Consider the following 23,578-nt stretch of genomic DNA (forward strand, 5'->3'; position numbering starts at 1 on the left):
AATTAAACATAAAGGTTTTCTGTGCGTTGTGTTTCATCAAAATACCTTCTTTAAGCTGTTCTAACTTTAATTTAAACCAAAGAAGAATCCAAACACAATTAAACCGTCTAATCTTTGCTGGTTATTCCTGCTGTACCTCTGAATGAAGAAACAGCTTCTCTGAAAACACTTCATTTCTTGTTTTCTTTTTGAGTTTAATTTAAACAAATGCACTATTTTCTCCTAATAGATAAGAAAGCAAAAACGTTTTGTTTGCAAATCTCCACTTGGGTTTTGTGCATTTAGATGCTCAACCATAAACTGCACATGATTGAAAAATCCACCTTTATGTAATCATGTTAGAAGTATGAAGGCTTGTGTAGTCAGGTTAACAGTCCTTTAAAAAAATCTGCAAAGTGGATTAGGCTTAGCTGGAATATTTTCTCTAATAATCGGGTAAACGCTTTAATGTTTTTGAAGGAAAAAACTGCCGATTCTTTGTAGAAATCTAGCTAAAATGTGTAGGTTAAAGAAATGATTCAAGCTGCAAAAAGTTTTAAAAAAGCTCCATTCGGTACATATTCCTTGAAGAAAATGGTCGTTTGGTGTCTGAATTATTTGAAATATTTAAATGAAAACTCATTTTATTTTGGAAGTGATCCAAGATCTTCATTGTTTTGTTTTATTTTGGATCAAAACGCCTATAAACTCTGGTTTCTGATTTTTTTTTTTTTTGGCATAGTTGGTATAATTGTGGCCACTGGGTGGCAGTGTTGTCACCTGAATGGAGCCCTTTCATTGCATCACCTCAGTGGACCTTTTGGTGAAGACTTAGCCTCGGAATAATTCGAACCAAATAAACAGAAACACGTGTAGCTTGAATGTTAATCGAAAACAATATTTGAGAAAAAAATGGCTCTGCAGGCAGCAGTGTGACGTCATCCAGAGCTGCTCCTGGCCTGAATAGCAGGACATCACGGACGCATCCTCTGCAGGAGAAGCAGCCGGACTCGGCCTGTGATGGCTTTGTTTTGTCAGGGTTTCCAACACTTTTTGTCAACAACGCCAGAGTTGTTGGAAAGAGCCTCAGGGGTGCAGGTTGTTCCTGGCCTGTAAAACTAAGCGATGGGGACACTACAGCAGGGAAAAACAGTGATGGAGCCGGTGGAGAGTCGGTGCAGGTGGAGCCTTTTCCTCTGAGCTGCAGCTCATTTTACAGGCTTGTGCTGTTCTCTTGCATTTAGACGCTTTCCTCACATTCATTTGGAATTACTTTATTGATATTTTGAAGTGCTTTTATGCCTTGCTTCTTAAGAAAATACATGAATAAATCTTTAGGGACAAATCAGAGGCCCAAAAATATTGAATAATTATCATGTTTAAAGACTTGCATAGTAGAATTCAAAAAGCTTTTAAAGCAAATAATTGCGTTTCATTTAAAGCTTGTTTTTATACTAGACGGAACTGCATTTCCAGGAGAACATGCAGGGTTGAATACTATATTGCAGAATGAAAATATTTGGCAAGAAAAATAAATTAATGATGAAAGTTGACCATAAATAAAGTGAAAACAGCACAATAACAAAAAAGATATGATTTTGAAAAATGCCAGAGTATCGAACCAGCGAGCTTCTGCATCAAGGATTCCCCATGTATTTCATAAAAATCCTGGAATATCTTTAAAAGTGCAAGGATTAGAAGGACCAAAGGTCATAGCTGGAAAAAGCTGAAAGAGCTGAACATTTGAATAGTTGAATGTTAAAATAGCTGAAACATTGTAGAAGGAGTTAGTTAAGATACAATAATAAAGAAAAAGAAACAGGGAAACAATGGTTGAAGGCCTTATAGCATTAAATGCTTTATAAGAAGGCCACTTTTGGACATACATTAACCAACAAGCAAAACAAAAGTCAATATTCACCAAATGCTTGGATTGTCAGATCTGTCTGTATGTAGATATCGCTGGCAGCACCCTGATGACAATTACAGGTGTGATGGCTGTCGTGTGGGTCTGGTTTTTTCTTCCTCTCCTCCAGGAGACTGATGGTGCAGAGCCTGCACAAATCACCTCCAGGATGCACTGGGCCCCCGGGCTTCACCTGGTAATCAGAGATCCTCCACATGACGCATTGCATCGTCCCAAAACTCACAACTGACTGACTTTTCCTCAGTTGTTAATGAGACGGGGGAAAATCTTGGCGGCTGCTGGCTGTCGGTGTTATCCTGTAATTGCAGTAGGAGGCTGAAAGGTTTTGTGATCAAATGCTAGCTAATGGAGGTTTTCTGCTCTGCTAGCACACCTGCTTGAAACTGACAGCATTTGAGGAAATATGAGGAATTTGTTATTAAATAAGGAAGTCAGTCTATTACCAACTCTACTCTTTCAGTCTGTTTTTTTACACATTTACGACATGGACTGCAGGGATTTAAGGGAAAGAAAGGGCCAGATGTAGATTTTTTAACCTTGTGCTATCCTAGGCACTTTAACATTGGGAGTGGGGTCATCTAGACCCACTAAACAGTGCTCTGAACCTTTTTTCTTCAATGATTTGTGATCTTCACTGGTGTCCATGGATAACATGAAATCTTTCCACCTTTATCCACCTTTGTCATGGTAGGGAGAACACGTCAATGGAAGGGGGGGGGGGTCATAGGATAGCACAAGGGTTACACATTCAAAGTAAAGAACGTGTCAGCACGCATAGGAAGTGAAGAGGAAGACAAAAATCCACTTCTTTTTCAAATACCAGAAAACTCCTGCTAGCTTACAGCCTCTCCTACCCCAAGCTAACATTAGCAGTGCCACATGGTGATCAACATCGTAGCCATCCATCCTTCCGCCCAGTTCTGATCCAGATTCCAGCTCAGACCAGGAAAACAAAGACGCTCATGGATCTGTGTGTCTGACAGTGGATGATCAGAAAGGAGCAGAGCAGGGAGACTTTGGCCCCACCCAGTATATTTTTTATGTCATCATGATTCACAATGATTTGAACAAAGAAAAACTCAGGAATACAATGTCAAGCTTCTTTCTGTCATCAGGAAAATCATCAGGAAAATGCAACAAGAACCTGTTGAAAACAGTAAAAACAGCATTTACTTTAGAGCAGGGGGTATTCCAGGAAGCATGTTTAAACTAGCCTGACTTTAACCCTGAACTCTGGCTGAAATCCGCCTGAACTTGCTTACTCTGGGTATGGCGGTTCCAAAAGACTGGATGTGAGTTAGCGTAATTATGCTCCACTTGGTAACCCTGGGTTAACGCACGTGCATGTCCAGTTACGTAAAGACATCCTCAATCTGCCGATTTCCGGAGTCACCATGGAAACACGTGGAGAAAAAAAGAGAGCGCTATACTTCAGTGAGATGGAGTCTGAGATTTTAATGACGGCGTATGAAGATTATACGTCGCAAATAATTAAGTTAGATCAAAGTAAAAAGGTTTATCTTTCCAACATCCATATGTGGTCTTATCGCCCTCTCACTGTAGAAAAAGTATTATCTGAGCTTCTTCATCCACTAAATCATCTTCAAATGGACACGCCATGCTGCTTCACCTCTCTGAAAACAAACTAACCTTCAACTAAACCTGCTCCAGACCAGGTTATGTTCAGAGCATGAGTTGCTATGGCAACTTGACATATCCTGAAACATACTTCTGTTTCTTACGGAGCACTTGTCCTGACCTTAAGATCTTAAAATATATCTTGTTCCTATTCCGTTCCCACAAGATACTATTCCGTTCCCTCGAAATGATTAACCCGTGCGAATGCAATAATTATTTCGTTCGAACGCAATAATTAATCCGTTCGAACGCAATAATTATTCACGTCATAAGTCATTCACGTGGATATGCTCTCTGTACGCCGGCAAAAGCCGCTTTCATCGGTAACTTCCGGGTCTCTGTGACCCATATTCGTTCAAAAAAGGAACATGAAAAACAAAAATGATCACTTTATTACCGTCTCAATGAATATAAGAAAAATATCAAAAGATTTATGATAACTAAGCTGCTTTGTCATACGATAGCTCCTGCTAGGCTACTACTAGCTCTGCCGCAGAGCTCTTTGATGTATTCCGGCATTTAGGCAACTGGCTGGTCTGTTGACAGACAGACAGCTGATATTGTAGTTTAGGGTCGAATAGGAATAATAATATTCAGGACTTGTCTTTTATTAACTTTAGCAGTCAGTTGCTTTACATTCGAAGGCTATTAGGCTACATGCTAACTAACTAGCCGATCATTTATCCGATTATTAATTTATGTCAATTTATCCGCCTGAATGACTTATGACGTGAATAATTATTGATTAACTCGTACGAACGCGTTCGAACGCAATAATTAATCCATTCGAACGCGTTCGTACGAGTTAATCATTTCGTGGGAACGGAATAGTATTTCGTACGAACGAGATATTAATCTGTGGGAACAAGATATATTTTAATATCTTAATGTCAGGACACGGGCTCCGTAGTTTCTGCAACTGAAAGCTGAGGTTATCAACTTCCTTAGCCTCAAACGTACCGTGGGAGCTAGCATAACCTGCTTTCTGGAATACCCCCCTGGTCTTTTAAATCTTCCTGTTGCTCAAAAACATGAAACCTTGTTTTTTAATGAAAGCAACTAGAAGTGTGTCTTTAGTCTCAGTGCTGAGTGTCCAACATTCTCTCTTGCAGAACTTTGCTTTGGCTCCAATTGTTCGCCATCGAAGAATCTCTGGTTAAAACCCAGAAGGTAGCATCGTGGAGCAGCTGTAGCCCAGGAAGCCCTAGAGGGTTGCTGGAATACTTGAGCAGACTCACAGAGTCCTTACTTCTCTCACCTCAAGCATGCTGCTGGACTCAAGCTGTCATGAAGTAGGAATCCCTAGACTGACATGCAGAGAGTCAATGAAACAATCCAACCCCAACTCTGAACAAAACATGCAGGAGAGACAGACTTACCCATTATTTATGACCTAACTGAGCTTGTGTTGGATGTGCGTTCAAGAGTCGGCACAACTCAGCAACCTAAATAATTGATAAAGAGTAAATAACTACCGTACCAGCCGCGCACCAATCTTCCATCTGAGTCACTAATTGACTGTTTTCTCCTACCGCAGTTGGGGTTTGGACTTGCATGTCTGCTGTGCTGAGCCCAAACAAATCTATGTGTCTGTGTGTGAGGGTGGGAGTGGTGGAGCACAGTGGCCACAGCATGTGACGGTGCTGCTCAGGTACCTTAAAACAGAAGATGACACCTCTGCGGACAAACGAAGCACAAGAAGCATCAAAAAAGCTGCAGAGATGCTGAAATCTTGTTTTACAGGCCTTGACTTGATGATATTAATAAAAATCCAGAAATGTCAGTTCTGACGAGTCGACCCCACCCCAAAAAGTGATGTGATTGCAGTGAGAGAGGTTTCTTTAAAAGCACGTTAACATGCTACTTAGAGTTCAAACTGATTTGTTTTTTTTGTTCAGATTGCTCCAGATTTCTCACTGCTTAAAAACACTGCGTTAACCACGATGGTTTCCTGTTGTTGTATAAAATACACAAAAGTGCCTGTGAATGTCTGGAAATTACACCAAAGACTCACATCAAGTAGGATCATCCGACAAGTTGGAGCACAGCACTTTCCCCGAAGCGCTCGGCATGCACAACCGATTTTTGGTGACTCAGTTCTTGCACTGTTCGTTTATGACCAACCCTGTCACAGAAGAACAAAGACGTGACATATGAGGAGTGTGGAGGGAACGGCACACTGGGTAATAACGGGAGGGGACACACAAAGACTTTTCCAGAGACCTGGGAAAATGATAGGGTGACGTCGGTCGGAAGAGCTGGGGAGCATTCAGCCGCGCTGGGGGTCCTCTGATGCAGGCAGGCACATGCATGCAAACTCACCAGTATCATGGCCTCGCTGCACACAATAGACGTACATGCATACTTGCCATTACACAACACTGCATGCGTGCACACAGCATGGAGCCATGAGTCATGTTCAGCTGAAGCTGTCTGTCTCTCACAGGGATCAGCTTTTTCCAGCACTGCGATGAAAGCTGAGAATAATCGGCTAAAGTCAACCGTCACCGTTCCGTGTGCGTCCGTGTCAGAGATGAACATGGAGTTGGTTCCAATCCCAGCTTGGTTCTATCTGTGGGCTGTCTCTGCAGCTTTCTCCCACACTCTGAAAACAAGCTTCATCGGGGACTCTAAACTGCAGGGAGCGGCGTATTTTTCTCCATCTGGCCCCAGACCGGTGAGTTGAGCCATCCTTGGGCCTGGATGTTTCCCGATCATCCAGGTGTCTAGACGTGGAGTCATGGCGACTGGTCTTCAAACATTCTTCTTCCTTGGAACGTTCCACCGCTCATCCAAGGTTGAGCCGAAATTCTTTCACGACTCACTACATAGTGCGTTTACCACTTTGTGGTGCTGTCCGAATCTACTGTCATAAAATCAAGTACCCCGATTTCCCAGAAGTCTCTGCAAAAAACCAGTGTTCATCGATGCTCGGTAGATTATAGACCACAATGCCATGTGTTTGAAAACAATGTGTTTTAAGTCCTTTCTTTAGAAACCATCCATATTTTCATCATCAGAACACATGGGATTCAAAAATAGTCTTCGTGAAATGCTTGCATTCTCAAAGTTTTTATTCGTGAAATCCGTGGTGTCAGATCTGCTGTTGAAAAATAAAAAAAGTAGTGAGCATGGTGTCTGAATTGCTTTTTAAATGGAGGGCACTGTAGTCCAGCACTTCATGGTTTCAGTTAGGGAGTATGGAGGGAGCTCAGACACAGCCCGAGTGTCACGACACTCAGGTGAAACTTTCTGTTTCACCAAATCCATGAATTGATTTCACGTTGAAGCAATTTACCCTATATGCTCTTCATTTAGTTTTTACCATAAGAATTTGTAGATATTTGGATTTAAGTTTCACTTTATTTCTGTTTAAATTATTAGTTTAATTAAAATGTGTTTGTAAAATTGATTTCTGTTAAAAAAGTCAACATTTAGTTGTGGTTGAATTGGCAAATGGTATTAAGCTGAGTTGCATAACGTGGTTGTTATTAAATGCTGCATAGTCAGGTTTGTACCTAGAGCTTTACTCTAAAAGTAGCACTCAGGTCGTGATTCTGCTCAGAATAAAACTATGCAAAGCATGAGGAGCCCCCACCCCGCCCCGCCCTGTCTCGTTTTAAAAAATAAAACTAACAGGAACTCCCTAACTCCTTTCACAATAAAGGCGGAAGAATGTATCCGCTTTGTGGCAAATATTTCTTTTGGCAAAATAAAGGTAATAAAACTCTTCACATCACCGTCAATTCATTTTTTTAAAACGTGCCAATATCTACACATTTATTTCTAAGTAAGTTTATTGCAAAGTTGTAATTGTATTTCTCAGAAAGCTGTTTGTACGTCGTGACCGGAAGTGGCGCTTCGGCGGGAGCTAGCTTGACAGCGGTTACCTTTCCTTGATCCCGGCCCCGCAGCCAATGAGCGGCTGTCGCGAACGCACGAACGGTGGAAATATTCACGGAACACGGAGAAACAAAGGAGCGCAGCCGCTAGTTACTGGTGAAACGTCCTTTCACTTCCCCCTCCTCGTTCGGACAGAACCTCTGAATTGGTCGGTGTTCGGAACCGTCCCGGAGAAGTACTGACTGTCTTCAAGTGTGAAATCCGAGCGCTCCGTCCGTCCGTTTCCCCTCGAGTCTAACGAAGGCAGAACAAACTTGTATAATTTGGCGTCGTGGGAGTTTGCTGTCGTTTCTTTTTTTCGTCCTCCGCCTCTCCTGGATGTTTCGGTGAACGTCCGTGTGGTAAGTTTGTTTCCTACGGAGTTTGTTTAAATTGCGTAAGAAAAAGAAAGAAACGAATGCTGCGTTCACTTGTCGCTTTACGCGAGGGAAAGCAGAGACCTCTTCAAACTTCGTCGGTAATTTGTCACGTCATAGTACAAAGAGAAACGAGCACCTTCTGGATTTTATATTATGTCACGTAGATGCATTATATCTCAATGACAAGCACACCAAGAAAACACGTGACATTACAACAATAAAATGATGTTTTTAGGAACTATTTCACTTTCAGCACAGAAGGATCATGCATCCATTCAGGACGGTCTAACCTGTTTAACAACTGCAGTGCATTTGTTGCAGCTGTAGCATGTGAACTCTCCCTTCACATCATGTTCTATAGCTAGAGAAAAGGCCTCATCAGAATAGTCCGATTATCAGAAGTCGTGGTGTTGCTTGGTGGTTTTGGTGATTTACAGCAGCTGCCTTAAAAGAACATAAACATTGACCTTGTACAATGATTCTCTGAATTGATATCCCATAATGAGTTTATTGGATGTGAGTGTATCTGCCGTCAGTTTGCTCCTATGTTGTTGTAAACTTGGTTTTCCAAGTTTTCATGATACATTTGAAAACCATATGGGGTCAGGATGGAGTACTTGTAGCAAAAGGGACTCTTTTTGTTTTTAGCCCACTTGCCTTTAGATATCCCTTCTTTTGAAGGCTAAAGTGCCATCCTTTGACCTTTACCACACCATCTGGTTGGTCTTGTAGGGCTTTGGGAGGCTACTGTCCAGATCAGCCTCTATGGAAGCTTTGTGTGGATGGCCTAAAGCAGATGGTGTGACGGAGAACAAGCTACCTGATGCACATTGAAGGAAATAAGTAGGGCGACTTATAGTCCGGAAAATACGGTATTTCTTCTTTTGCTGATTTTTAGGATTGCCCACCTAAAAAGAAATTGACATGTAATTTTTAACAAATTTCTAAACATTTGTTTGCATTGCACGTAGGTAAAGAAGTATTTGAACCGTCTTGCGCCAAAGACGTTTTACTTTTTAACAAAACACTTATTAGCACAGAGGTTAGACGTTTTTTGTAGTTGATGAGGCGATTTCTGCACATATCAGGAATAATTTTGGTCCCCTCTTCTTGTCAAATGACTTCTAAATCATTTAAGTCCAACTCCGATTATTGGTCATTGAATTAAAAACAAAGACGTACGTGGATCTATTTGTCTACAAGAGGATACATAGGAATGGAGCGGAGCAGGGAGCTTGTAGCCCACCGATTCCAGTTCCTTCGTCATTGCTACAGGCTTTTTCAATCTGCTTTTTTTTGTCTGCCCCTGTGGTTTTGGTGTTTTAACAGGTTATTGTACATTTTCTCTTGATGTAGGACATATATAAAAAAATGAAGCTTAGAATTGCATTTCTGAGTATCTCTTTATTTAAATACTCGCGACTTAAGGCCCGTACACACCGGGACGAATATTCGCCAGGCGTTAGTCGCCAGCGTTTTTCGTCACGTTTTTTGTGTTCACACCCAGGCGATTTTCGCTGACGGTGAGCCGAGCGAACATGCAATTTCATTCCCTGACATTAGATGGCGCTTAATGTAAAACAGAAATACTCCTGTACACAAGGTGGCGCTGCGCAACTTTACGCTTCTTAAAGTCGCTTTTCACTCAGAAGAAGAGAGCAAGTATTTACGCGCTTGTCAGAATAATACAAAGAAATCATGAATATTTCAAGCACCAGTAGCTCCAACTGGTGCTTGGTTCGGGGATATTTTAGAATGTCCGTCATTATTTCTTCGTGGCAGTGTAGATGCCACTTGGCATCTATCTTCTGGTATATGTGCTCATAAAGGCAGTTTTGTGTTTGAGCGCCCCCAAGTTGTGTTTTACTGTAACTTCAGAAGCTCCAGACACTTGTGCAAAAGCGCCATTCTCATTGGTCGAATAGATTTCGACGCGAGGCGTCAAAAAAAAAAACGAACCCGAGGCGTTTTTTTTGACGCTTTGACGGGTGGCGTTTTTTCGCGTCGGTGTGCACACTCACATTGGTGCCCTTTGTTTAGTCACGCGGCGTTAAACGTCGGCGAATATCGCGCGGAATTCGTCCCGGTGTGTACGGGCCTTTAGGAGCAGTCTAAAAATGGTCTGAAAAAGCTTGTAGTTGTGACGTAAAAACTACACTGGGCGGGCAACACGCTCACTGCTCCGCCCCTTTCTGATCATCCACTGTCAGACAAACGGATCCATTACCGTCTTTGTTTTCCTGATCTGAGCTGGAATCTGGATCAGAACTGGACGGATGGATAGATTTGATGTTGGTGGACATTTTTGTTGCACTGGTAAAGCTAGGTTGGGGGTGTGAGGGAGTGTAAACAGAAGGGTGATGGGAAGTGGGGAGAGCTTACTTCCCACCAATGCTTCCACCTGCAACTTGTAGGAAAATTTCTAATGAAATCCTGCTGCTCTGCAGAAACTATGTCCTAGAAAACTACAGGTTTTTGATTTTGCTTAAAAACAGCAGCATCATAAATGAATGACCACTAAGAACATTTCAGAAAATGATCAAAAAAGGATTGGAGTGGGACTTTAACATAAACTGGCAGTTAGTAATTCAATTAAATTCTCTTTTTTTCCAGATGAATCATTTACTGCAAACACAAATGAAAAATGAAAAGGCTAATTTCCTCCATCCATTTTCCAAACCCGCTTAATTCCTTTTGTAGTCACATGGTTGCCGGAGCCCATTCCAGCTAACGTTGAGCCAAGGTGGTCACTAGTCCATCCCAGGGCCACATAACAACGTACAGTCACATTCACACCTGGAACCGCTTAGAATCATCAATTAAGCGAGGAAGCCTTAGTGCCTGGAGAAAACCCACATATGCACGGGGGAAACATGCAAAAACCATCAAATATAAAATTGGTTCCATTTCAGGCTGAAAGTTCACTTCATTTCAGTTTGGATTATAAAAATAAAGCAAAGAGAAACGATGTGTTCAGGGTACCAAGGAAGCTATATTTATTTAACCTTAGCTTTGTATTGTTTTGTCATCCAGTTCAGAGTTTGGTTCTTCGTTAATATCTGATGTAAGAAACAGCCAAGTGAAGGTAATTGATGAAGGAAGTCATTTGGAGTAGAGGTGGTGATGGTGACTCCCAACGGTTTTCTTGCACGATATTTAACTTTTTATGTAGAAAGTGATTAACAACCTTTCTGGGTTTTGTTTTGATCTATAATCTTTGGACTCTCATACCCCTGTGTTAGGCATACTTCTGTTTTTCACCAAAACTGTTCGCTCTGCCCATTTTTTTGTGGGAGGTCCCAGTTGTTTGCTGGTAACTTAACAAACGTTGGCACTAAAGGTTAGCTTTCAGGGGTGCGTAAAAACAGTGACAAGGGGCGCAGTTTAGATAGATCGATAGATTGATAGAAAGGGTCTTTAATAATTCCAGAGGAAATTTTAAAATAGCCATCTGCTGACAATCATAAAACATACACACATTTAAACAATAAAGGTTAAAAAATCAATAGATTAAAAAAAGTTCAGCCAGTGCTGAACACAGACACAGAGGAAGCCAGTTTCAATTTTAAGTCAATGGTACAGACGCGATCAGAGGTCCAGCGGTGCAATTTGAGCGACGGGTGCGGCACAAAGGTCTGGCAGTAGTGTGATTTCAGCGGCGCTATGTGGTACACATCTGAACCGTCTGAACCAAATTGGCCAACAGTCAGGATCCTGGACCGTCTATCACAGGCCGGATGGAGCTGGAGCGATGAGGATTACTATGGCGGCTCCCGAGAGGCGAGCTGGTGGCCAGACAGAGACCTGCTGCTGGATGGGGAGCCAGCCTGCTCGAGCCTCCTGAACTTTAGGACATTTTTCTTATTTTCATCAAGGCAAAAATAAAAATGGTCCCCTGATTTTATTTTTACCCTCTCTGGTTAATGCAGGACAGCAAGCCTTCAGACTCTGTCAGAGAGGGAATACAAATGTGGAGAACACATTTGGGACTTTATTTTAAATACCAACAACAAAATCCTGATTGGACAAACTTAAAATAAGTGCGGGTAATGCAACAATGTGCCCTTCTCTCTTCTCCTGCACCTGAGCTGATGTGCATGCTGGAGGGGGCAGATCAGGGACCTTTTGTGTGCTGGACGGGGCAGATCAGGGAGCTTTTGCAATGCACATGTGCTCCTGGGTCATTGTGATGTCACAATAGCTCATTAATTCAAATACAGCGTCTTTGCAGCAGTTTGATTAACAGCGATTTAAAAGGATAAATACTCAGAAATGCAAAAATGAAATGACTTTTTTTTATCACATTTGTTCTCTCTCATAAGAAATATGCCACACGTAAATGTCAAACACTAGAAAAACATGATTATTTTTGTTGAAAGGGGACTTTAAAGGTTCCACAAAGATAAATAGAGCTTCTCCTTCAAATTGTGAAATACCACCATTGGGACACTATACCAGAAAATGATTTTCCCCAGAAGGAATTGGGGTGGTTTGCCCGGTAGAAATGTAACCGTTTACTATAGTTGTTCTTATTTGAAGTTTTTTTCTAAGGACATGGGTTTCATGTGTGGAGACAGTTTACCAGTGGGGGTGGTCAGGTATTTGCAGCTTTAACCACCGTGCATCCTTTGGTTACACACACCTGCTAAGCTGTTCTGTTTGCTAAGAAAGTTCTCAAATGTTTCCACGATTTGTCACCTCTTCAAACCGCAGGGAACAAACGGACTCAAAGCAGGGATTGTGCAATTTCTGTAGTGTAGAGTTAAAACGGCAAAAAAGGAATGGATCTTCACTGAGAGCAGTATCCATAAATGAATCCATTTAAACAATAAAAAAAAGTATTTTGTTTGTATTTCTATTAGATTTTACATTGCATTACAAAAAGTTCTACCTGCATCCAGTTTCAATTAACTGTTGTTTATCCTAGCTAAGCAAATGTGGTTTTAGAATGGAAATATGACGAACAAACTGACATTTAACAGAATATTGTGTAATTGAAATCAGTTGGTGAATGTTTGATTTGGAACTGAATTGACAAAATAGCTTGTAGTTATACCCAACACTAATCTGTTGCACTGTTCATGAGGCAAAAAAGGGGTAAGTAAACATTTAGTTCTACAATTATTGCAGTATTTGTTACACAAAAGTGTGAAAAATAAGTTGTACCTATTTTGCTTTTTCTTGGGATAAATATCAGCACTTAATGGATAGGATAATTTAGGATAGGATAATTTGATAAAGTAAAGTGCCATTTTTTTATGGCAACGCTGTGATCATGTCCTGGTGCAGATCAATTTGACATTATGCTTTGCATGCACAGAATTCAACACGTCAGAGGAAAAGGATTAGTTGTGTAGACGTGTTTTGGAAAGGCACACACGAAACTCGCATACTTCAACATGCTAGTTCAGCTAACCTCCTATTGCGTTGATTAGTGCTAAAGCTAAAAGGAGTGGCGCTTCACACCTTCAGTTATTGCAGCTGTGGTGCAGAAGTGGAGCGGCCAACCTCTGATTGGAAGTCCACAGGTTCGGTTCCCACCTTGCCCGTCAATGTGTCCTTGGGCAAGACATTGAACCCCACATTACTCCTAGTAGTTGTAGGTTGGCGCCAGTGTAGGTCAGCGGAGCTGCCATCAGTGTGTGAATGGGTGAATGGGACTGTGAATGTAAAGCTCTTTGGGGCTTTAAGTAAAGAAGGAAAGCGCTATACACCATTTACCATTATCTCCATCATCAGTTTGAGTGGGTAGGGGAAGAATTCAGATACGGCCCAAAAGCTCTTGACTTGAAGTTGTCCTTCCCTTCTCATTGCACATTGTATTAGTGTTGGGTTAGGTACTCAACCTGTAACACAACCTTTTTAGGAGGGTTCCACCCCACCAGGAGCCCTGAACTGGACCTTGTCCTCTGGCCCCAATTCTGGGTGCATATATCAGGTTCTCCTGGAATCTTCCCACCTTCCCTTTTAGGGTGTATTCAGACTGGAAACATTCTTAGTTCCGGATAGAGTCTGCTTTATTTGTTCTAGATCGAGTCCCGAACCTTGCGTTTGGTCTGTATTCAGACTGGCATCAAGCGGACCATTCTGTGATGGACCAAAGCTTGGAAACAAAATCCAGTGACTTTAGATCTGGGGGGTATTCCAGAAAGCAGGTTATGCTAGCTCCCACGATAAGTTTGAGGCTAAGGAAGTTGATAACCTCAGCTTTTGGTTCCAGAAATGGAGGTATGTTTCAGGGTAGGTCAAGTTACCATGGCAACTCATGCTCTGAACATAACCTGGTCCGGAGCAGGTTTAGTTGAAGATTAGTTTGTTTACAGAGAAGTGAAGCAGCATGGCGTGTCCATTTGAAGATGATTTAGTGGATGAAAAAGCTCAGATAATACTTTTTCCACCATGAGAGGATGATGAGACCACGTATGGATGTTGTATAAATAAACTTTTTTACTTTGATCTAACTTAATTATTTGCTTTAGTTAAGATAAATCATTTTTTTGTTAGGTCACCTTAAAAATAACACGTAGTTTTCAGACAATTATTTTCCTTTCGTTCAAATTAATTCAATTAAGTAGGTGTAACTTTGATGCTGCCGTTAGATCGGCACCGCAAGGGATTCTGGGATATCATTCCCTTTGCCTGTCTGGACGGATTTGGGTCTAAGTGTGGGTTTTTTACAAAATGTGTTTAGTTGTATAGCTGTTTTACTGTGTTTCACCGTGTTTTGCCGAGCTATTTTGTCCTACTATGCTTACGTCTCTGCACCATGAGTGAGAGTAAAGTAGAGGATGATGAGTTTATATAGCACCTCTACCACCTAAACCTGTTATGACAATGATGGAATATTCTGTGATGAATTTTTGCACTCCGTGCATTTTTTCCCCGTTCTTTTTATTGTTATAAAAATGAGCATATCTGCCGGCTCAAACTTAGACATATGAAAGTTCAAGAAATATAAGTAATTAAGATGGAAAAAAGATTAATGAAGTAATGTGACATTTAGTTAGATAAATACGTAAATTTGAGTTGTATAAACAATTATTGAGTTTGAATAAATTTAACTAAATTATCTTTCAGCCGTGTTACTTTTTTGATGGACTTATAATTTCTATCCGCCGTCATTAAAATCTCGGACTCCGTCTCACTTCCGTCTCAAGTGTCGCCCTTTTTTTTTTTTTTTTTCTCCACGCGTTTCCATGGTGACTCCAGAAATCGGCGATCTTTTGAGAATGTCTTTATGTACCGTGCGTTAGCCCAGGGTTACCAAGTCGAGCGTAATTACGCCAACTCATATCCGGTCTTTTGGAACCGACATACCCAGAGTAAGCAAGTTCAGGCGGATTTCAGCCAGAGTTCAGGCTTAAAGTCAGGGTAGTTTAAACATGCTTCCTGGAATACCCCCCTGAACTGAAGCAGCGACAACTGGGCGATGGCGGGTTGCACTCTGGGAAGTCTGCCAGTTCATCACCGGGCCAAATATGAATTCCTAAAATTAAAATCGTCATAAAAAAACATTTGTTTCTCATTAAAAAAAATACCAGAATAAATTACAAAATAATTCAGAACAAAAGGTTCATGAATCTAATCAAGAATCTATATAGATTCGTTTTAAGCACACCCTTGTCTGTATTTGACACCTAAAAAATACTATTTCTAAACTTTTCACAATCACTTTTTATATTCATGTTTTCATTATTTGAGTTTGTTAGCATGCATTTAATATCTGTCTTAGATACAAACTTGCACCTCAATATTAGTTCTTTTATCTAGTATGGGATTGTGGTGAGAGATTGTGTGGCTCTTTGCTTTAACAAATTGGGTTTAGTCAAATATCTGGTTGAAATGCTTTGGCTTGTAAGAATTGCAATAAAACATACCAGCTCTTGGAAATTGTGGAAAAGATTTCTTTGTTTTTACATTATTTTAATATTCAGTTTAATTTTCTAAAAACTTTCACAAAAGTGACATTTGTTTCAGGAGTTGGTTCCTTCTGGAAATACAGTTTCTTGATAGTTATTATTAGTGCCTTTTTGCACCTTTTTAGCCATCAATGATTGATCATTGGAGTTATTATAACTTTAAAATGTCTGTATTGATCATGGAAAAATGCACTTCGATATGAGGCTCCCTGTTCAAGGAAAAAAGCCTGAAGATAAAAACAGATTGTGCAGACCATTAAATGCTAAATGATTTCATTTTAGAAGCAAATACATGGAGGTTTGCATGTTTGGACAGATATTTTGGGTTGGGTTCTGCTATTTAGAAAGATTTCTGAATTCATCGAATCTATGAGTAAAATTAAGAGACGAGCTTCATCAGTTCAATACAATTTAATCCCAGTTACCAGATTGCTCAGGAACAAGCTACAGCACATTTTTATCTCTTGAAGACACAAAAAAAGTCTTCTTCTGATTCTTAAATCCCTACAAATGCCAGATGAAAAAATCCACTGTCAGTCTTTAAGCACTGTCATTTACACAGACACACATTGAGATGTGTGCTAGGAGGCTGTTTCAGCACTTGGGGAACTGCAGTCGGCATGTTTGATGCTGACTCTGTAGAACGTTAATGAAATCCCATTAAGAGCAATCCGTTGTTGACCGCGGCCCAGCCAGGGTTTTATGGGACCACAGGTCATTAAAAAAAGGCCAGCAGTGCTCTGGTGTTTGCACTGTGTAATGACTGTAATCCCTTCTGTGGCTAACACTTAATAGAGCCACTTTAAAATTTGCAGCCTCATATTTGAGTTGCTCTCCAAAGCAGTTGAAATGATTGTGTGCAAATGTGAGGAATTTTGGATGAACGATTTCAAGAGGAACTGCTGGGCTCTTTCTGTGGGATTTTTTTTAATGCTAAAACATTATTTTTTACCCCCTTATTTACTTGTTTGGGTTAAAACAAAGTCATATAACCTGTAAATAACAAATTACTGTTTCTATTTAGCAGCAACATTTCCTGCTGGTGTGAAAGGTATCGGTGGAAAACAACTGATTTAGGTGTTGCTATATTACAATTATAGCAACACTTAAAATAGAAGTCCACAAAGTCGTTTTCCACCGATACATTTGACACCAGCAGTTCATGACCATAAGAAGGAGGTCCCGAATACCAGCGGCTGCAATGAGCTTCCTCCGTAGGGTGGCTGGGCGCTCCCTTAGAGAAAGGGGTGAGAACCTTGGTCACCCGTGGAGAGCTCGGAGTAGAACCGCTTCTCCTCCACATCCAGAGGAGCCAGCTGAGGTGGCTCGGGCCTCCTGGACGCCTCCCTGGGGAGGTGTACCAGGCACGTCCCATTGGGCAGAGGCCCTGGGGAAGACCCAGGAAACGCTGGAGAGACTTGCGTCTCTCGCCTGGCCTGGGAACCCCTCGAGGTTCCCCTTAGAGGAGCTGGAGGAAGTGGTCAGGGAGAGGGAAGTATGGCAAGGCAAGTTTATTTGTATAGCACAATTCGTACACAAAGTAATTCAAGGTGCTTCACAAAACAGAAAAATGCATTAAAATCACAGTACATCATAGAAATAATCAACGTAAAATTTACTTTAAAAGAAAAGAAAAAATTTGAAAATTGATTTAAAAAGAAAGGAAGGACAGGAAAGAAAAGTGCAGATAGGACCTTTCAGTCATATACACGGCTAAACAGAAATGTTTTAAGTCTAGATTTGAACATGAACACAGAAGAGGCCTGTCTTACGACTTCAGGGAGGCTGTTCCAGATTTTATCTGCAGAATATTGAAACGCTGATTCCCCTTGTTTAGTTCTGACTCTGGGAATCAACAGGAGGCCGGCCCCTGAGGTCCTCAGAGTACGAGATGGTTCATATGGCACTAACATGTCAGAGATGTACTTTGGTGCGCAGCCATGGAGAGACTTGTACACAAGCAGAGCTGCTTTGAAGTCTATTCTTTGAGGTACAGGGAGCCAGTGCAAAGACCTGAGCACATGACTAATGTGATCATACTTCCTGGTTCTGGTCAGGACTCGAGCAGCAGCATTCTGGATGTACTGAAGCTGTTTTACGGCTCGTTTGGAGAGACCGGTGAGCAGACCATTACAGTAGTCTAACCTACTGGAGACAAATGCATGAATAGGTATCTCCAGGTCTGGCTTTGACACTATGTTTTTGATTTTGGCAATGTTTTTCAGATGGCAAAATGCCGCTGATGTTACTGACTTGATATGGCTGTTAAAGTTCAGGTCAGAGTCCATGATTACCTCTAGATTTCTGACTTGAGTTGAGGGTTTAAGAGACAGAGAATGAAGGTAGCTGCTGACACTTTCTCTTTGTTTCTGTGGGCCAAAAATAATAACTTCGGTGTTGTTTGAATTTAGCTGGAGAAAGTTGTTCTGCATCCACGCACTGATCTGTTGGAGATAGTGGCTGAGTGAATCCACCGGCCCATATTCACCTGTTGTCAGTGACACATAGATCTGAGTATCATCTGCATAGTTGTGATAAGATATATTATTACTGCGTATGAACTGCCCTAGTGGCAGCATGTAGAGGTTGAACAGAAGGGGTCCAAGGATCGATCCCTGGGGCACACCACAAGTCAAGGCCATGTAGTCTGAGTCTGGGCATCTCTGCTTAGACTGCTGCCCCCATGACCCACTACCGGGTCTACCATCTACCGGAGGAAGATGGATGGATGAATGGATGGATATATTACAGTTTCATCATAGGACAGTACCATTGACTTCAGAGCAATGTTTACTGAGTGAAACATATGACTTTTGTTTGCTTTTTTGTCATGTTTTCCCATTTTACAGACAGTCCTATGATTCCCTATGTTGATGTGACGGAAAAACAGAGAGTTCCTCCACATGCACGTGCATTGGATGGATGCTCCTCCCTGTGGAGAATGCTAAATAGAGATAGAGGGAGACAAGTTACTGGGGTAGTTTATCGTTCACATCTGAGAAGGATGTGGTGTAAAACGCTCCTCCTGGAAGAAGTTTCCACCCACATGTTTCTATACTTGCACACTGAAGGTTTGCCCTTTTTTTTCCTGCTGCACAGGCTGCTCTGAATGAAGATTATTCTTGATGGCAATTTTCTGTTTATTCCCCAAATGCCCTTATACCAGATGAATGATCCAGTGTTTTCCAAACTCAAGGGAAGCAGCACAGATATTCCATTGATATATTTTTAAAGCGACTTAACTTGCATGGTACAACAAGGGACGATAAAAGAATTTGACTATCTTATCTAATGTACAATGTATCCAATTCTCCTCCACTTTCCTGTCAAAACAATCTTGCATGCAATCGGCTTTCCCAGACCAAAAGGGTCAGCGCGAGGACAGACTTGGCATAGACACAACCACAGTGAATCATCTTACCTCAGACGACCTGCCATGCACCGAGTCTGTGTCGGTGCTAAAATGTAGCCTGTAGACGTGTAAGCCTGTGGTGCTACAAAGATGAGCTGAAACTGGAGCACGGCACCAGCATTTGCTCTAGTCCTAAATGCATCACATTTTACATATTCTTGATTCCAAAATATATACTACATTCATGAAATACTGAAATAAACAACAGATTCTTCTAACTTAGATGCAGATGCTGGATGTAAAGTACTGCAAAGCATTCATTGATGTATTCACCCATCCATCCATCTTCTAAACCCGATTTTTGTCCATTTCGGGTCTCGGGGCTGCTGGAGCCTATCCCAGCCACTCATGGGCGAAGGCATGGGATATCCTGGACAGTCTATCGCAGGGCCGCAATCCTACATCCATGCACACACATTCACACCTAAGGACAATCTAGAGTAAGCAATGAAGGCCGGGGGCAGGAAGCCGGAGTCCCCGGAAAAAACCCATGCATGCACAGGGAGAGCATGCAAACTCCACACAGAATGGTCATGCCATGTATACTTAACGCTAGGCCTGCACAATATACCGCAAATTTATCGTTATCGCAATATCCAGCTATGCAATATGCATATCGCAAAAGACAGCAGAAATTGCAACAAATCATAAACCTTAAATTTGTTAAAACAACCTTAAGGCAGCTTGAAGCATTTAACGAATCAAATAAATCCCTTTCATGCATTTGACCAATCGGGTTGACGTTTTCACCTTGTTGACCAATTGGAAGGAGGCCTATTAGTATTATGTTAGATGTTTGTCATCTATGTCGTCGAGGGTCATTTGTAGTATAATTTTTAAACTGTTGCAATGAAATGGGAATGATGTTTTTGGTTGTTTTGCTATTGCGTTTTATACCGCAAATTATTCCATTATCGCAATATTAATCTCAAATATCGCATATCGCGAGTTTTCCTCTTATCGTGCAGCCCTACTTAGCGCTTTTCTACCTTCATTAATGTCTGAAAGCCTTTATGGCAAGCAGTATCTTTTCACACATTTGCACACTGGTTCTGCCAATAGCTGTCAGGAACAACCTGGGGTTCAGTGTCAAGCTCAAGAACACATTGACACATGAGCAGACAAGGTGGGAACTGAACATGCCACCTTCCGATCAGAGGTTGCTTTATCTGGCTCTACCTCTTCGCCACAGCCAGCCCACTAATTATTTGATTGCAGTGCATTTTTTGTCAATGTGCTTTGTTTTGTAAGAAAAATTAGCATTCAGTCCATGGAAGAAAAGATATTTATATAAATTCTATTAAATTACTATTGGATTGATTTAATGCTAAATCTCCTCACAAACATAAAACATGTTTACGGTGGTCTCTTGTTTATTACGGAAGTTGTTTTCAAAATAATAGTTGCAAAGAATGATGTAATTGTAGTGAATGACGAAAACCTTCATGCTGCCTGTTGATTATCAAGCCTTTAATAGCAGATGGTCAGATGACCACATTTTGTCTGACGGATATTCAACCGGATCAGTAAAAGTTCTTGGCAGAAGCTTTGAACTTTGCCAAATTTGAACAAGCAGGAAACATTTAGCTTTTCAGTCGATTTGGCCTATTTGTTGAATCCCTGCTCAATCTTTCCATGTGTGTGGTTGATATCGTCAAGCCTTTTAAAAGATTGTGGTTAAATGTTTAATTTGACTTTTTTAAATTCATTAAGTTTTAGGGTATGTTTCTTTGGTTTAAATCTCATGTATGGGAAGTTTGATTGTGTATTTCACTTGCTGTGAAAATGTTTTATGTGCCATTTCAAAAAGTTTGTGTTTTTAAATATGTGAAAAGTAAATTTGGCCACTCATCCAAAAAGCTTTTTTTGCACTGTAAAAATATTCATTCACTCTCACAAAGTACCATCGTTTTATTCCAACATCACTTCAACGGTTTGACAGTTTTTGCAATTGAAAATCTCTTGTTCTGTTTAAAAGAAAGCATTTCTCTGCAGGTCTTAAAAAGTACCACATGATGACTTTTGCCACTTGGACATGTTTTCTTTTTTAATGTGACATTGACCATACTGTACATATACAGTGTCCCCTCGTTTATCGCAGGGGTTACGTTCTAAAAATGACCAGCGATAGGTGAAATCCGCAAAGAAGGGTTATAGATGCTTTAAGGTTGTAAAAAGCCTTCACTAAATAGTCTACATGCTTTTCTCAGACAGACCTGAACATTTTCACACTTGACATCCGATTGGTCACATAAAATAAATGGATTTATGTGATTCGTTAAATACTTCAAGCTGCCATAAGATTTCTTTAGCACATTTAAGGTACGGTAATCACTTATAGCAATTTTCACCGTCTTTTGCGATATGCCTATTGGACAGCTTGATATCGCGATAACAATTGGAGAAGACGGTGTTTATTAATTTAATTAAAACCTTAGACCCCAGATATGAGCTGTATGTTAATCCTTTAGAAAATGGTGCTACTCTCAAGGTCTAGACTACAAAGTGTGACTTAAAACACAGCTGGGACTTTGATTCCAAGAGTGAGTTCATTTATTTATTATTCATCCCAGAAACGGGGGTTACATTTGTCTTGCATTTACTTAAATAAATCAAAATTTGCTTTAAGTTGTCTGCGTTTGTACTTATTGCTTTCCTTAAGCAAGGGGGGAAAAATCGGGGGAAAAAATCGGAAATCGAATTAAGCCATATCGCCCAGCCCTACCTCATAGGTGCACTTCAACCGCGAGAAACAGAATGTAAAGAAAGAATAGACAGTAACAGACGGTGTCCTTGCACAGTGTAGTCGGCTGCGGTGTGAACCCAAAAGTTGGGGCCAGAAAAATATTAGTCATAGCAGAGCATTTAAGGAGAAACATAGACTTTCTCAGTCCATGAACCAAAGAAACTGTATGCCAGAAATAAAAGACTTTAAAAAAAGTTTGGAAGATCCAGGTATTTTTAAAAGTAGGCCACCCCACCTATCTGTGCTCAGCAGAAACAAAACAAGCTCAAAATGACACACAACGTGACTGTCATAAATAAATCGAATCCGCTTTGGAAAGTCTGGCAGTGCCGTGGATAGCACTTTATTTTTCTCTCTTTTTTTTGTCTTTCATTCTTCCTTTGTCCCAGTTTGTGCTAAAATCAGAAATAGAACAAGTAGGCAAGAAATGTATAACTGAAAAAAAGAACAATAGAAAAGAAGAAAATGGCAATTGCAAAAAATAAAAAAGGCTAAAGCACAGCTGTTTTTTAACAAATGATGGATTTTTATGGTTGGTGTTGGGCAAAAATTACAGGCGGTTTAACTTTTTTTGTCAGGTCTTAGTCTTTAAAAGATATGACTATATTACCTATATTAACTAGAGCTAGGTATCGCCAATAATTTCCAGGATTGATTTGATTCGATTCATCAGAGCCTGGATCCATTTTTCTTTTCTTTGATTTCTTTCATCCATTTGATTCGATGTTAAATTTACACCCGCTTTACAAATTTAGACCTATTTGTGTAGACACATATGAATAATACATGTTTTGAAGACATTCATATGAATCTGATACAGTCTACATACTGTAAAATGTATAAGTAAAATAATAAACCGATGATTATCACCTCAGTGTTTCATAGTTTTTCGAAAGGAGAAGCTCCAACAGAATGTGCAGATCATTAACATTGTAAAGGCTCTAAACTAGCTCACATTATAAAAATAAGTGTTATGCTTCTCCTGGAGGACGTTTCAGTTTGTCCACTAGGTGACGCTGGCGCTATAGCATTAAACTTCAATCCAGAAGATTTGAGCAAAAAAATGTGCTTTAAACCATAGATGGTTATTTAAAAATAGTTTCCTTAAAAGAGATTGGAGAATTCCTGCCTGTGATTATCATATGTCTGTGGCAGCCAGCCAGGCCTTTATTAGTGACAGTCGTCTATTGGAAACCAGTGTTTATTCCAGACAGAACAGTGATGGCTAACAGGTTCATTTTGTGGGGAAATTCGGTCAAGAAATGCAGAGGAAAAACACCAGGTGAACATTTAAGGATTTATTAAAACGATTAGACCATTTTATCATATAATGATTAGCGAACGCTTCTTTTCCCTTTTAGCATCAACCTCCGTATCAAAAATCCTCTTTTCTTTCATGCAGATCATTTTCCTGGAGACACGCGCACCTTTCCGTCTTTGCTCAATAACCCATGTTCAAACAAGTTTTTCAATTCGTCACTGGCTTTCTTTGCAGCTTCACCAGGAAATCGTTTGCTCCTTTTTCTGCAGTCGTCGTCTCAATATCACCCATCTGCTTGCGCCATTCCTGGTGTCTAAAGTAAAGTGCACCTGGTAGGCCCTGCGTTTTTTTGGAGATCAGCGTCTATTAGAGATCGGTGTCTATTGGAAGATAAGCTGTATGTAAAGCTGTTCATTTAGTCAGCAATGTATGTT

The 23,578-nt window shown here is 40.6% G+C and overlaps 1 protein-coding gene and 1 long non-coding RNA gene across 5 annotated transcripts in view; one reads left to right on the forward strand and one right to left on the reverse strand.

The window, feature by feature from the left end:
• Window positions 1-810: 810 nt before the first annotated feature.
• LOC110016166 (uncharacterized) lies at window positions 811-7,266 on the reverse strand. 2 transcript variants are annotated; one of them, XR_013647048.1, is made up of 4 exons: window positions 5,559-7,266; window positions 5,077-5,221; window positions 4,924-4,989; window positions 811-4,851 (listed from the first exon to the last, which is right to left on the reverse strand). It is a non-coding gene; the product is annotated as an uncharacterized LOC110016166 (long non-coding RNA). The 2 variants fall into 2 exon arrangements; XR_013647049.1 differs by having other exon boundaries at window positions 811-5,221; window positions 5,559-5,669; window positions 5,768-7,266.
• A 144-nt stretch (window positions 7,267-7,410) lies between these two features.
• Window positions 7,411-23,578, forward strand: part of LOC101166894 (SPRY domain-containing SOCS box protein 4) — a 33,596-nt gene continuing 17,428 nt past the window's right edge. The window contains exon 1 of one of the 3 annotated variants that reach the window (XR_002291598.3): window positions 7,411-7,788. The gene's annotated coding sequence lies outside the window, so the exon portion shown is untranslated. Of the gene's footprint in view, window positions 7,789-8,297; window positions 8,679-23,578 lie in introns of those variants that run through there. The other 2 variants (XM_004075961.5, XM_078929357.1) reach the window with 2 other exon arrangements.

Source organism: Oryzias latipes, chromosome 13 (assembly GCF_053564925.1).
Source record: "Oryzias latipes strain Hd-rR chromosome 13, Olatipes_Hd-rR_3.1".
NCBI lineage: Eukaryota > Metazoa > Chordata > Actinopteri > Beloniformes > Adrianichthyidae > Oryzias > Oryzias latipes.